The following is a 14,566-nucleotide window of genomic DNA, read 5'->3' as shown; positions in this document are numbered from 1 at the left end:
TTCAGAAACTTAGTTGATTTTAATTCCAAATCTGGTTTTGGCCAAACCGTGAATTAATTTTTAGTTCTTTTCTCCCCTGTGTGTTCATACATTCTTCACAAGAAAAATCACATTTGCTTCCAGTCCCCTACCAGTCTCTGATCTCTACTGCTATTTCGCTGCCGGTCATCAAGTGCTTTGCTGCTGTGCTACTGCTTATGTTGTGAGACAGTATTGCTGGTGATTTATGACTTAAACTCCAAGTTTTTGGTCAGCACCTAGTAAAAAATTATGACTTGTTTCTTTTCCTTTAGGATCTGGAATACTTTTGTCTCTTAGGTTGATGCTAGCACAAAGAGTTTTTTTCTAAACCCACTGGAAAGCTTTGCAGCTCTACTGCGCCATTAACCACAGTTTTTAAGGCAGGTAAAAGGTCAGTCCTAAAAACTTCACTTGAACTGAGGCGAATACGATCAATAATTAACACTGTTCACCTCTGATTCAGTTGAATTCTGGCATACAGAGTGCTTCTCTTGGCTTGGCAGTCAGGATTGTCAACTTCATGTTCGATTTGACCTGCCAGCAAGTGCTAGCCACAAAACGAGAGCAGGCGGTCAGCAGCTCTCTGCATCCTGGGTATCATTTGTTCATGGTGCTGATTTTGTAAAGTAAGGACACAATGGGAAGCAACTCGGGAAAGCAGGAGTTTCAGAGCCGGACCACTGGGAAGGGCCTCTGAATAATTACTTTTAATACAGATTATTGAAAAAGAAGCTGTTCTGTGCCAAAGGAAAAGCATCTGTGGGCATGGCAGGGAAGGTAAATGACCGTGTGCATGTGAAGGACAAGTGACAGGAGGCTGGGGAGTCAAAGTGGATTTATTCAAAGGGAAAGTACAGTCTGAGAAATTTTTTGCACACTGCTCCCCCCGTTAACGCCAGTCTGTTGTGAAAGAACCACCATGTCAGGTCTCCTGGGTGCCGGGCCTCTCCTGGAGGGAGAAAGGAGGCACAGCCGAGCACAGGGTGGCTCTGCGGGTGCCGCCTGCCAGGAGAGGTCGGGGCTGGGGCAGGGCCCGGGGGAGGCCCTGCAGCCCCAGCCCCACCGTGACGGGAGAGCACGCTCTCCGCCCGGCCACGCCGTTCCTAATCTCTCCCTGCTTTATGTTTTTAGCTGCTTTGTTTTCCTTGTCCTGCCGCCAGCAGGGCAGACAGTGCAGGCAGTCAAGGAGCAGCTGCCTGCTGGAGCTCTGAGGTTCGCGTCCTGCCGGCTGGACTGCTGGGGAAGAGCGAGCGAGGGGGTGAGATTAGGTGAAACATTAGCCACGTCCTCTTGGCTTCCCTCCAGAGCCTTTCAATTATTTCTTTATGTGCTGTTGGTCCTGTGCTTGTTTGGCATTTAAAAGGTATGCTCTGAGAGGATTTCACAACGAGCTGCCATTTTGCTGTTCAAAACAGATGCCAGCTTATCACTCATGGAAATTTATGTCTCCATGAACCCCTTCCTCTCCCCTCCCTCAGGGCTTACAGCAAAGCCACTCCAGGCAGATCAGTCATAAGGACTGTGTAATAGGCTAAAAATAATGCAAGTTATGAAAGTCTGGAAGCTGTTGCTCATTTTGGGATTTGAAGATTCAATTGTCAGTCAATACCAATGACTCTAGTAGCTGGACAATAGTAGGTAAGGGCCCAATAGACTCCCGAGATGATTAATGTGACTTGCAATCTGCTTACCTCAATGCCAGTTGCTAAACAGTGTCTCCTCAGCTTCCCAGGATGCAGGGAATAGGCAAATATTCATGACAGTTTGTCAGGAGCAGAATTTCACCCTAGATCAAGAAAAATAGGGTTGGAAGGCAGAACGAACTGTGCTTATATTGCTCCTGACATATGCCAGCCTTATCAGTTCTTAAAGACTTGATGGATACTCCGCCAGTGCCCCAGGAAACCTGTTCCAGTGCTTCCTTGTCCTTCCCATTGGAAAGCGTCTCCAGATGGGAGCATGGGCTAGGTTCCTCATCCACCTGTCCAGCCACACAAAGGTGGATGGCATGTTGCAGCACTACTGGTGACTTGCAGGGTGTCCTAAAGAGAGTACTTCCTTCGGGTCAGGGTGGGGATGGTGAGAGGAATAACTCGATAAAGCCTGGAGGGTGGGGATGGTGAGAGGAATACTTAGATAAAGCCTGGAGTGAAAAAATTCAGATGGCTGAAATACACCTTCTGCCCTAGATGAACAACAGAGGGGTCAGAGAAGTAAGAAAACGCAGGCATGAGCTTCCACAGCTTGTACAAGCATTGTAGGATTGTATCTTAATTTTGTGCTAGCATTTTTAAGATCATTGTCAAGGGAGGCTGATGCACTGAAGATGACTCTAACAGAGTGTGATTCTTTAAAGGAACAGGAGATCTGAGTGCTCAGGGATCAAATATTTCATGTTTAATCTGAACTGGCTCTTTGACAAATTTTGTTGGCTGAACTGCTATGTTAGTGCTGTGTTGACACTACAAAAATGGGCAGAGGATTTTTTTATTATTATTTGTAAGGAATAGGTAATATTCTGACAAACTTCCAGGCAATTAGCACTGCTTTTGAGCTGATTCCACTTTTGCACCTCCTGGCAGACATCATGCAAAGAGTAGCTTGAGAAGAAAGACATGCCTGCAATTTGACAGGCTCATCGCTTGCCAAGAGAGGTCACTGCGGCATCCTCAGTGGATGCATTCACAAAAGCATGAGACAACATGCTCAGGAGGGTAGCTGGAGGGGGCACTGCCTGCCTCGAAGGGTTTGGATCTCACACAGGACTCAACCCCAGAAGTGAGGAAAACTCAGCACTCTCCTAATCATGGGAATGACCTTAATATCATAAGGTATTTTAAAAAAGGCTATGTTTCTTCTTTCTTCTCTTGTGTGTGTAAGAGAGCAAGGCAGATGGTGAGTGTTGCCAGTTCTTTTGGATGGACAGAGGGTGATACCCTCTTCTGTAAGAGCTCTCTCTGGCCTCCTGAGAGTAGGAAGTTCCCAGCTGGCCATCAGACGCTTGATTTCTAATGAATTTATTCTAGATCCTACCATCTGCTCTCTTCTTTTGCTTAACAATTAGTTATGCAACCCAAGAAAAAAATGCTATTAATGTCTGAATTTCCAAGCTCAGTTCTTGCAATTAAGATCTCTTGCCCATCTCTTTCTCCCCTTCCTGTGGTTTCCGGGTTCTCCATCCCAGGGTGGAGGAAGGCAACACTGGAGGTGCTTCACTTTGCTGCCACTGCTCAGAGACCTGGTGTTGAGGGATGGAGGGGGAAGGTGGAACAGAGCATGGGACGACTCGCTTTTCATTGACTGATATCCAGAATGAATCATCTTGCATGGCCATCTGTATAATGTGGATCAAAGGGCTTCTCTGCATTTGTTCCTGTTTGAACTATTGCTTTTCTTTGAGTAAACCAGCCAAGTTTAATTAAACTGTGCCCAGTGACGAAGAAGCTACCCCTCCGCTCTATGTAAATTTTTCCAGCAGTTAATTTCTTCTCTCTGCTGAAACCACATGCCTTATTTCTAAGGTGAATTGTCTAGACAGATTTGTGTGAGAGCCCACTTCCAAAGTTTTGCTCCAAATGCAGGTACTCCTAAATTACACCTATGTGAGCCTTTCCCTTTGCTCTAGTGAAGAGCTTCAGCTTTTGGAAACTCTTGCTGTAAGACACATTTTGAAGTCCTCAGGCATTTAGTGAACTCCTTTCTGAAAGCTCTTAATCTATTAACGTTCTTCTTGAATTGTACACACAAGGCCAGGACACTTTTAAACCGAGACCGGTTCCAGACTTTGTCCATAGCATCCAGAGCTCCCAGGTTCATACACACGAGGATTGCCCTAGCCCTTTTGTTGAAGCAAACATTTCCTCCTGCTGGGTAATCTGCCTTGCCCTCCACCCCTGCAAACTCATTGCTTCTAAGGGCTTCATTAACCAGTGGGGGTGCCCTGCAAGATTTGTCCTCTGATGAATGACTCGACTTTTGGCTGTGATGGAGTTCATATCAAAAATTGGTTGCTTGCATGCAGCTTGCCAAGCAAGCCACATTGCTCCTTCTCAGGGACCTGATTTCTTCGTTATTGACCACTCCATCATCTCCTGTGACTTTGGGACTGTCCCTGCTCATAGAGCTATCCACACATTTCACATCAGATAAAATACAGAAGAGGAATAGGAACAAAGACCCTCCAGTCCCACCTGTGCTTCTGAACCACAAGGCTGAACCACAGTTCTTAGACTTACTTTAATTTTGACTGCCTAGTAGAGATAACACAGCTGCGGAGGAGGACCTCTAGCTCCTCTCTCCTAGTGAATGAGCAAGTGGTGAATTTGCCAGGCCTGCCTAGCCACACCAATGGCCTGTAGGCTAACGTTAGACCAGGTGATATTGTTATCTGTCTCATTGTTCCTTGAGGAGACAGCTGTTCAGCTGTTCCTGTAGGGAGCTTTTCTAAATTACTGCATGAAACCTGCTCAGCCCACTGTAATCCAGACTACAGAGCAGCCTCTGCCCCTATCTCCTCAGCCCCTTAACAGCAGTACAGAAGCTGTTTGGTGGCTGATGATGGATGAGGGTGGAGACAGCTGTTTGCTTCTGGGAATGCCATCTGCTCCTGTGGGTTGTGCCACCGGTATTAGGTCCCAAAGCTGATAAAAGTGAACTGCTGGTTATTTCAGAAAATATTGGGCTCCCCCACAAGGCATAGGACCCTGTCTGTGGTGTTTTCCATGAAACTCAATGCTGAGGTGTATTCAGAGTGCACCCACTAGACTGAGCCCTTCAGGAGACCTTGGTGCTGGGATGCCTGGTCTGGGATGCCACACAGCTGTGGGCACGAAGTAGATACTGAGAGCTGAGCTCAACGTCTGTGAGATGATGGCAAGTCTGGGTTGTACAGAAGCCCAGGAATGCTGAGTTCCAATAGTGAGGTACCACATGAGTCTGGGAAACATCAGGCTTGGTTGCAAGGGTCTCAAACAGCTCAAGCACTCCTCCCACCGCCCCTCGACCCCCCAACCTGGCACCTTATCCTTTACTGGATCTAGCCATGGCAATTTTGACTGCAGACCCTATATGTTGTTTCTGTCTAAACTGGGGCTCTACTTGCTCAGTTCTGCCAGTGTCCATTCTGCTTCAGCCACCTTCCATCACTGCAGCCTTCTCCCTCAGAGAGGTCCTACTGTCTGAGCTCTTTGCCAAAGTTTAGCTGGTCATAAACACAATGAGCCAGGTTCTGATCTCATTTACTTCTGCAACCTTAATAGAGTTCCTCTGGACTTGTACTGATGCATGTGAGAACAGATTCTCTACCATTTAATTTGCCCTACTGCATATTTGCTAAGTGCTAACTGCATTGTTGGCTCGGTACAGAATGCAGAGGACAATAAGAGTGATGCAGAACAGAGAGCTGTTCCCTCCCAGATGCTGCTGCCTGGGCCGTTTGCACAGAATGTCATGGCAGTGGCTCCTCCCACAGTGCTCCCGCACCAGCTCTGAAAGGACTGACATCATTTTTATTTTAAACACCCTTCTAACCTCTAGGTGTCTTGCTGACTTGCATGTAATCAGATTGAAATGTCAACACAATGTTAATATTTAACAATTACCACCAGGAGCTTCTCACACCTCTTCCTTAGAAGATACAAAGCAGCCCAATGCCTACCTGTTCCTAAAGCAGTTTGAAGCAGATTCAGGTGATATGTTGGATCTTTATCAGTTTTTATCACCTGCAGTAGCCCGTGGCACAGGATTGCCCTAAAATATGCTTTCCCTGGGCGCCTTCCAGATTTCTCCAATTGCAATCTCCTCACGAGCCAGAGAGAGCTCGTATTGTGCAAAACAAGAAATAGAAAAACAAAAACCAACAGGATAAATAATAGCCTGAATGATTTAATTTCTGTTTTAACTCCAAAACTACATGAGGCCCCTGACATTTCTCACACACAACTCCTTTCTCTGCAGCACAAAGAGGATATTTTTTAAATGGTGCTGTTAATGGGATTATATGTTGCTACTGGATAATGGTCTGCTGTGGAGAGATAATTGCTGAGGCAAAACTGAGGTATTTATTGAAGATAAACATTGAGGCAAAGCCAAGATGTTTATTTTCTAAGCACCAGACTGTAATGCAGGCAAAACATAGAATATCATTAGCATTATTGCTAATGCATTGGAAGCCTGAACATGCCCCATCACAAACTCTTGTTAACACGGCAGCAGCAGAACTGGGTCCCAAATGAGAAAGGCACCCAGGCTGATGCAAATGCCGATGCTGGAGGGCAGCTCTGCTGACTGTGCAATGGGCAGTACCCAAGGGCTGCCCCTCTGGCTGGCATCTGCCCTTCGGTAGCCCTGGGAGGTGGCAGAAGGTCTGCCTGGAGAGCTGACTGTTTGCAGGTGAGGAAGCATCAGGGACAGATTTCTTCTTCATTGGTTCAGTGAGAAGCTGAAACAAAATATTTGCTGATTCTTCAGCTTCATTTGACATAATGAAACCACGGGAGATACGACCAGTCTGTCACCGTCCATTATTTTACAGTTTTCAAAACTAATCTTACAGATACCTGTGAATAAGTCATGTGCATGTTTGAGCACTGGTGCAGTACAGGCCCATACAAGCAGACGGGCATCTTCCAGCAGAAGCAGGGCCTGGTACCTTGTGGTAACTGATGTGTGGAATCGAACTCTACAACTTGAGGAGAGTTATAAAGCAGGTACGTTTATTGCGGCACCGGGTGCAAGGGGGATTGCTCCTCCTAACTTGCACACCGTTTCAACAAGCAGTCCGATATTTATTATGCAAAGTCATGCATATACATAAGGTTTCCGAACATTCAGAATCTCCTCCCTCTGGCGCCTCTTCAAGATGTACTTTTCATCTTCTTGGGCAGTTACCTGTAGTTCTTATTTATCTTTGCATACATTAGCAGTCTTTGTTATTTAGTTTCTGTTATCTTGGAACATCTGCTAGCTAACCATTAGTCCTTCCTTATTGTCCACTCTAAACATGCCAAGCTAATCCATGCCCTCTGGGCTGGTTTTAATCTGTATCAGCATGATCCCTGGGTGGGGGATCCACCTTCTTTGGGATGGGGGCCATTTGAGTAGGAAGTCGCTGATCCATTACTACCACAATTATTTTACCCTAGTTTGTTTTCTTTTAGCAGTTAGCTCCTCCTCGTCAGAAGGCTCCTTATTTACATTCTTGTTGAGCTCATGTACATCGGTACTAGCTGTCCCTTCTTGAAGGGCCCAGTGCTAAGCACTAAGCTCCCGGCCTTCCTTCTTTCTCGGATGTTAATGTTTCTGTTACCTGTGCAGTTTCTGTCTGCAGCAGTTTTAGGGTTTTTTTCACTATATCGTAATGGAGGAGGACGTACGGGCTCCGTGCTACTCCTGGGCAGTGTGTGCAGCTGCTCCTCTGTCCCCGGGTGTAGGCATAAGCTGCTGCAGGTTTCCTTTTGCGCGTGTTCTGCGGCGGCTGAGTACCGCAGCTGCGCTGGCTTGCGGGAGGGAACCTCAGCAGGTGCTGGGTGCCCTTTTGCCCCAGCTGCATCCAGCCCGTGCCTCACAGCAGCGCTGAGCCGGGGCCCAGCCTCGCTGTTCACAGCGCTCACTGCTCGGCGATGCCCTTTATAGATGTAGAAAAATGATCTGGCTCTTTTTCACCATTCTGCCCAGTGGTGGCTATAGGTCCCAGGTGTGTGGAGATACATAAACGCCGGAACTCCTGTTGATTGCATTGGTCATCAGGCACTTAAATACAGCCGTAGGCCAGGGTGTAACTCCCCAAACCCATTCAAGGAGGGCAGTGACATCCCTGAGCACTGTGTGATCTGAACACATTGGTTTCAGATTGGCTGTAAAGTGAGTATGTGCACCTGCAGAAATACAGCATGCCATTCAGTTATACAAAGTGGAAAGACAATACAAACGTCTTACAATTATTCTACTTCTCAAGACTATAACCCAGATCCTTTTTTAAAAGAGATAACTGAAAATTAGGCCCTAATGTACCTGTCTTATATGTGTGACCAGATTTTCAAAAGTACTAAGCATTCAAGGTTCTGTATCAGCATCAGCTGAAGGAGTAGAAAATTCTGGAGGGTCCACCGCTTTAGAGAAATTAGACCATTTCCAAACAATCCAGCCTTTCCATATACATACGGATGTATTATAAAAGAAAAAAAAGTAAAAATGAAGGAAAAAACGCATGTAGTTCTCCTGTGTTTGGACTATGATGGATGCCTCCATTATATCTCTGCCATCAGCACTTGCCTTGCTAAACCCAAATCACAGCATTGTCCTGAGAACTGCTGATTTGTTTATCATGCTCCTGTGAGATTACCTGCTCTGTATCCACGTGTAGTTAACTGCAGATGCTGTTCTACGCAGTGACCTGCTGTATATCTCTTTCTGACTGTTTTGTGGGTTTTCACCAGTAAACCAGGCACTGAGGGAGATGGTGACCCTGAGGGCTTGCCCTAATGGACCATCAGCATGCAGCCAGGTATCCTCGCAGGAGGGACGAGGGGTTTGCCATGGCACAGGCTGCCCTGTGGGGTACAGCCAATCTTACCAGGAGCTATGAATTCATCCTAATTGTTTGCAAGGCTCTTTACAACGTTTGCATATAAAAAGTTGGCAACCACAGAAATGCCAAGGGAACATAATGTGATTCATGCTTTTACAAGTGCTATGAAATAAGTTGACCTGATTACAGAATAGTGTATTTCTAGATTTTCCTTCAGTTTTGGCGATCTCCCACAAGAGTTATAATTTTTATTTTAGTTCTCACTGAAGAGGCTATATCTGACAGGTAGATATTAATTATTGTTACTTGTATTTTGGTAACATTAAAAGTCTCCAACAAGATCAACAACAGCCAACATATACTCATGTACATACCCTCATGTTTGTCCCAAACTATTTACAATTGTCAAAGAAAACTCGGTGGAAGGATATGATGTACAAACAGAAGAAACACTGAGAATTTACAAGTGTCAGGCTATTCTCATGGTTTTGTCATTAAACTACTACAGCTATTCATATGTTGAAAGAACAAATTCACAAGAATTATAGCACAAAAATAAAACTTATATGGGAATTCGTGGCAATTGCCTGACTTTCAGATTTTATGACTGTTTGTACTGTTATCTCCTGAATCATCTGTGCCTGTCATATATTTGACAATACACGTTTTGTCAAGTCAAACAGGCTTTCTTAGAAAGGAAGAGGTGATATTATTATTGCTCAAGTAGGATTCTGTGTGTTTAATGTTGAGGTAGTCAAAGCATTTTCAGGATCTTACAAAATACAATTCACATTGTGTTTTTCAGAAATTAGCTTTAACTTGTTTATATGAGTAAATGCATTTACAAATAAAGACATCAAGGCAAGTTGGTTTGCTTCTGAGAAATCTCAGGATTGTTTTAATGCCAAATGCGTCAATGAACTCCAGTAGATTTGAAAAGGAAAACTGTAATTACTGGATTACTTGCTGCTATAATATTCAATATTATGGTAATGAGATATGAATTAAACATGCTATTGGATTGAGGAACCCCTGCCTTCTAGACTCAACTTCACAGAGGCTTTAATTGGGTATTTAGCAGCAGGCAGTTGGATGTAAGTAGTCTGACAACATCCTGTCTAATCCTTTCTGCTTCCATACCCCAAAAAGTAGATGTGAGCCTTGCCCTCTACTCCCAAACTGCACAGATGGAAAAAACAAGAGTAAAACCAGTTGTCATTTTGGTGTGACCAATGTACTGTAATACAAATCGGTTTTGATCTGTAAGTTCAATAAAAAACAAGCTTCAAGCAGGACAAATGTGGAGGTAACTTCTTCAGTCCTTCCTCAGACAACGTTGGTTTGTCTCATGGACAGCTGAAGGTGGTGAACAGCAGAAGCAGCATGCTAGCTGGAAGTTTCTAGCAGGGGCAGTGCTGCACTTTTCTCTTTCAAAGCTTTATTGATTTCAAGGATGTTTGAATACTTGTTTGCCTGTTCAGGGTATTTGCTGTTCGCACATGCACCCTGATCCTCCTGTAGCTGATATGGGCAGTGTATTCTGCTCCAAACAGCCTCCACAGTCACAGGTGTGATGATGGTGCTTTGCAGTGGTGGTGGGTGTGCATGCCGTGATGTACCCTGCCAGCTACCCCCTGGGGGTGGGACTTCTGCAGCAGCCTCTTTTGGTGGGATAACAGCCGGCACGCTTCTTTTTATTACTATTAGAAAGACAAGGTCAAGTACAGTTGGAGCAGGAAGTTCTGTTGTTTGTAGTGGTCTTTAGCTTCTTGGAAAGTTCATTCTGCAGATTCAGAACTCTTAAAAAAGAGTTCTAATCTCTGCCCCAAAAAAGTTTTTTCTTACCATAGTGATCCCTGTACCTCAGATATTTGTGGCTGAAAGTGCTGAAGCTGGTCATAGTCTTCACTCTGCAACTCTTGGTGGCCTTTAATAGTGGCCATGAAGGGTCTCAGAGATAAAGAGCCTCAACTATGCTTGAAAATCCATGGATGTCCAGGGCAGAGAGTAGGGGGCAGGTGGGATTAATTCATAGCAACCTGTGTTCTGCTACAGTCTTCTGCAATATCTGGAGTTTGGCATGATGACACGAGGGGTGAAGATCACCTCCCCAGACCCCAGTCTGGAGGGCACCAGGTGGAGTCTGTCAAACACTCCCTACAGGAGCTGCTCTGTATGACTTTGTCAGTCAGGAGTTCAGGGCTACTACCAGATTACAGACTGAGTTGGCCAGTAGTGGGCTGCACAGTGGCTACAAACTCTGCAGAAAAATGTTTTTCTCCATTTTTCAGAAACTTCTCTTCTACCTCAAGTCAACTTCAGATGTCTGTTCTCATACACACAGAGGGTGCTGATCACAGCCAAGGTCAGCAGGCATTTTCATGTTGATTTTAATGTGTATGTCTGAGTACCCTTTGCGTATGCTGTTGTGCCTTTTCTTCATCAAGGCATGAATACAATGCTTGCTGGTTTCGAAAAAAGTGTATTAATTATGTGAAACACTGAGCCCAGCCCAAACATCAAAAGGACTTGCAGGTGCTCACCTTCCCACTGGAGGTTTGCTTGATGAACCCAGTGATCTGTGCTATATTATGCATGACCATATTCTTTGTCCTTAACTCCTGCTGGTTTGCATGTATGCAATAGATCTGAATTTTCATTCCCATAATTCTTCCACACATTCCTAATTGCATAATTCATGCTTTCGTTGAAAAACCTCAGTTCATACTAGAGATGTTTTCATTATTTGTATGTTTTGCTCTGGTATCAAAAAATGAGGAAGATGCTGAACCTTCAAGGAGAGGGAATGGAAAGAAGTATGGGTTAGAGGTGACAAAAGGTGGAGGAAAAGAAAGGACTTTTATGTCTTTGTCTTCAAGCAGAAGGTAATTCATTGATATTTACTAGAAGAATTCATAACAGATTTTAAATGAACTTTCACAATCTTGACAATAGCAGTATTTACCAAGTGGAGGTGCAGTTCCCATTTCTACCAAATTTAAGTCTACTGACAATGGTGACTGTTTCTCACTTACCTGTTGTGAAAATTTTGGGCACATACCTTTTTGCTCTGTGTCTCCTAGAGGTTTTAAAAATCACTGAATTAAGTAACTAACGAAAGTGACTCAAAAATGATTCTGAGGTTTGGAAAAATCTCAGGTGTCCCCTCTACGTCATGTTTGAGCCCATTTTCCTGAGTTGCTGTTCAAGCTCAGAAGGGAAAAGGAGACTGAAATGAAGGCAATATCTTTCTTTAGAAAATGCAACTTGTTGAAAATACTGCTCTGTCTTGTTGACACTCCTTTAAGCACTAGCAGAGGGCAATGATTTTGACCCATTTGTCTCTCTTCAAATGAAATTATTGGTAGGATTGTGCCGGCATTAGCTGGTGAATTCTTCTAAGCAACATCAATTGGTGGCAAAGACAATGTTCCAGAAGGCTTATTTAAAATATAGAGTGCATTGTGTAATTCTTTTTATTTGTCTGTTGCACAATCTATTTGCTGATACTTGCTTCTTTCCCTCCTTCTCTCTCCCCTAGGCTATCAAACAAAGCTGCCCAACCTTACACTCATCCATCAACCTTGAGTTATTAAGAGAACAACTGCAGAACATTTACAAGTGGATGGGATGGAGTGCTGGCTGCTTTTCAAGAACACAGAGTCAGTGCTACAAAAACTTTGCAAGATGGCAAATTTTCTCATGCTTCCTGTTCCTTGTTCTGCTAGGACCTGCTAGAAGGAATGGTTTCTTGAATCTAGGGTAACTAATCCAAGTTGATGCCAAAACTGTTAATCATACCATATCTAGTATCAGATCATAATTTTATCTGTGTAAAATATCTTTCTTTCTTTTTTTTTTTTCTTTTTTCTTTTTTTTGCTCTCAAAGGCTGTGGAATATATTGGAGGGAAGGAAGGGATCAGGGTAAGTGCCGACATCTGAGGGCCAGTGTTATATGACTTTCTCAAGGATAGGCTTAAAAAAATCAATGCATGAAAGTAGAGGTTAAGAGATTCTAAGTTTCTTACATCAGAAGTGTAATAAAATGAAGGTAAAATGGATCATACTAAAGAACTTTTTCTCACTGATTAAAAGACAGAGGTTGTGATGGAGTGGAATTGCCACGTAATAATCTACAAATCTGATCAACAATTTAGGGTGTGCACAAAGACATCTAAGCTGGCGCGATACAATTTACTCCCACAGCTTGAAAAGCTGGGAAACACAGCGCAGGGGCTCCATGCAAGCCAGCACTGAACCAGACGCAATACAGCCCTGAGTGCTGTGCCAGCTGAACATGATTATTCTGCTTCTCAGTCCCACTTGGCATATCTGCACGGTACTTTGCTGTGCTGTGTGAACTTGCCAAATCAGCTCAGTGCTAGCTTGGGGATCTCTGCATCATGTTCTCTGCAATGTAAATGTACCCTTGGAAATTAAAATAATCTGTTTGACTTCTAGAGGGGTAGAGGAATGCTTCCTGGCTGGCCAGCATTGCTCTAATTAAGTGGGACTGTGGGAAGAACAAAACATGTCAGTCTGTACAGTGACTTTCCAGACAACAATATCCCAGCAAGCACTGAAAAGCCAATCCCTTTGAGCATCCTATATTCGGTTCAGTGAAAAGCTTCAGGCTCTACTTTGCTGGTTTAGATGCTTGCAAATCCAGAGACAGCAAACAGTTAAGAAGTTGCCCCAAGAGGGAGCAGCCAGCTGTCAGGAGCTGCCACTGGGCACAGGACAATGTGGGAAGAGGCTCTGGAGCCCGGAGGAGCAGCCATCACAGTCAGCTTTAGTGGGACAGACTGGTATAGATAATGGCCCTTTTGTTGTGGGTCCATTTTCTCTGTCTTGTCTTTGTTCTAAGTAGATCAGGCTCTGCTTTAGCGGGGCTATTTGGTGTGGGCACCACTCCACTCCTGGAGGCAGAAGAACTGAAGATGAGTGAGGACCATGAGATCATCCTGGCTGACCACAGGGAACTGGAGCCTGGGAGAGTCATGGGGCTATGTGGCAGGAGGCACAGAAGCTGGGGACCTGCCAGTGGGAGAGGGGGCATCTGATGAGATCAGGAATGTAATTTACACAATTATAATGACAAAATTTATGAATATGCGTTTTTAAATTCTTTTCTGTGCCAGTTGAGGAATTTGCCACAAACTTTTGTTTATAGTGCCTGGTAAATTTGGCATGTCAGGGGGAATTTAATATCAGGAAAAGTAGCATAGTTACACTACTAAAATATGACTAATTTTCAGCAGTTCCCACACGGTCTGTGTGCTGTCCACTCAATAACAACACTGCTTGGTGACTCCTCCCTGCCTGCACAGCAATTAGATGGCTTTTATCACTCTACTTCATGTTGTTGTGAAGGTCCTCAGCGGCGGCGGTGCAAAGAGTAATGTTAAGGAGCGTTTACCAAAGTTGTTGTTTGCAAAGAAATATTACAAATTGAGCCACAAATACATGAAACATGGAGGGTAAATTCCTGTGATAGTCTCTACACAGGAGAAAAGCTCAATGAAACCGGATGGTTCCTCCCCGCCTCGAGCTGCCCTCTTCTCCCTTCTGTTAGTTTGTTTCGTATCCTCCTGACTTTTCTTCCTGCTGCATGTAGCTGTGATGTACATCACACCTGGTACCACCCAACCTTGGCACTCCCCAGCCTTGCCTTTTGGCTCTTCTCCCCCTCTCACAGTGACCTGTATTTTCATTTGGAGACCCTGTCTCATTAATTAGACTTCCCTCTGCATCCCCTCCCTCTTAATGTGGCCTTCAATTCTGGATCAATACTTTTAACAAAATCCCTGGTTATCAACCTGATATGTATCATGCACATTTCCTCTCCTCTTGTTTAAGTCTCCTTCAGCACTGTCCTTATCCTTTGCTCTATTATTTGGTTCTTCCATTACTTCCATGCCATGAATTCCCTCAGAACTTTGTTCTTGATCTACCTCTTCAACACTTCTCTTTGAGCTTCTGTGTTGCACTGCCACCCTGAGTGCTCGCTGTAACTG

At 44.4% G+C, this 14,566-nt stretch overlaps 2 long non-coding RNA genes across 5 annotated transcripts; one reads left to right on the top strand and one right to left on the bottom strand.

Annotated features, from left to right (window-relative positions):
* Positions 1 to 2,083, bottom strand: LOC130155083 (uncharacterized). 2 transcript variants are annotated; one of them, XR_008823920.1, is made up of 3 exons: positions 1,928 to 2,083; positions 1,713 to 1,807; positions 1 to 1,423 (listed from the first exon to the last, which is right to left on the bottom strand). It is a non-coding gene; the product is annotated as an uncharacterized LOC130155083 (long non-coding RNA). The 2 variants fall into 2 exon arrangements; XR_008823921.1 differs by having other exon boundaries at positions 840 to 1,257.
* Positions 2,084 to 2,170: 87 nt separating this feature from the next.
* LOC130155093 (uncharacterized) lies at positions 2,171 to 13,656 on the top strand. 3 transcript variants are annotated; one of them, XR_008823924.1, is made up of 4 exons: positions 2,171 to 2,852; positions 10,840 to 10,913; positions 12,090 to 12,310; positions 12,438 to 13,656. It is a non-coding gene; the product is annotated as an uncharacterized LOC130155093 (long non-coding RNA). The 3 variants fall into 3 exon arrangements; XR_008823922.1 differs by lacking the exon at positions 10,840 to 10,913; XR_008823923.1 differs by lacking the exons at positions 2,171 to 2,852; positions 10,840 to 10,913 and adding an exon at positions 10,920 to 11,433.
* Positions 13,657 to 14,566: the final 910 nt, after the last annotated feature.

The sequence above is a fragment of the Falco biarmicus genome, chromosome 1 (genome assembly GCF_023638135.1).
Source record: "Falco biarmicus isolate bFalBia1 chromosome 1, bFalBia1.pri, whole genome shotgun sequence".
Lineage (NCBI taxonomy): Eukaryota > Metazoa > Chordata > Aves > Falconiformes > Falconidae > Falco > Falco biarmicus.
This window is presented reverse-complemented; position numbering and strand designations above follow the sequence as displayed.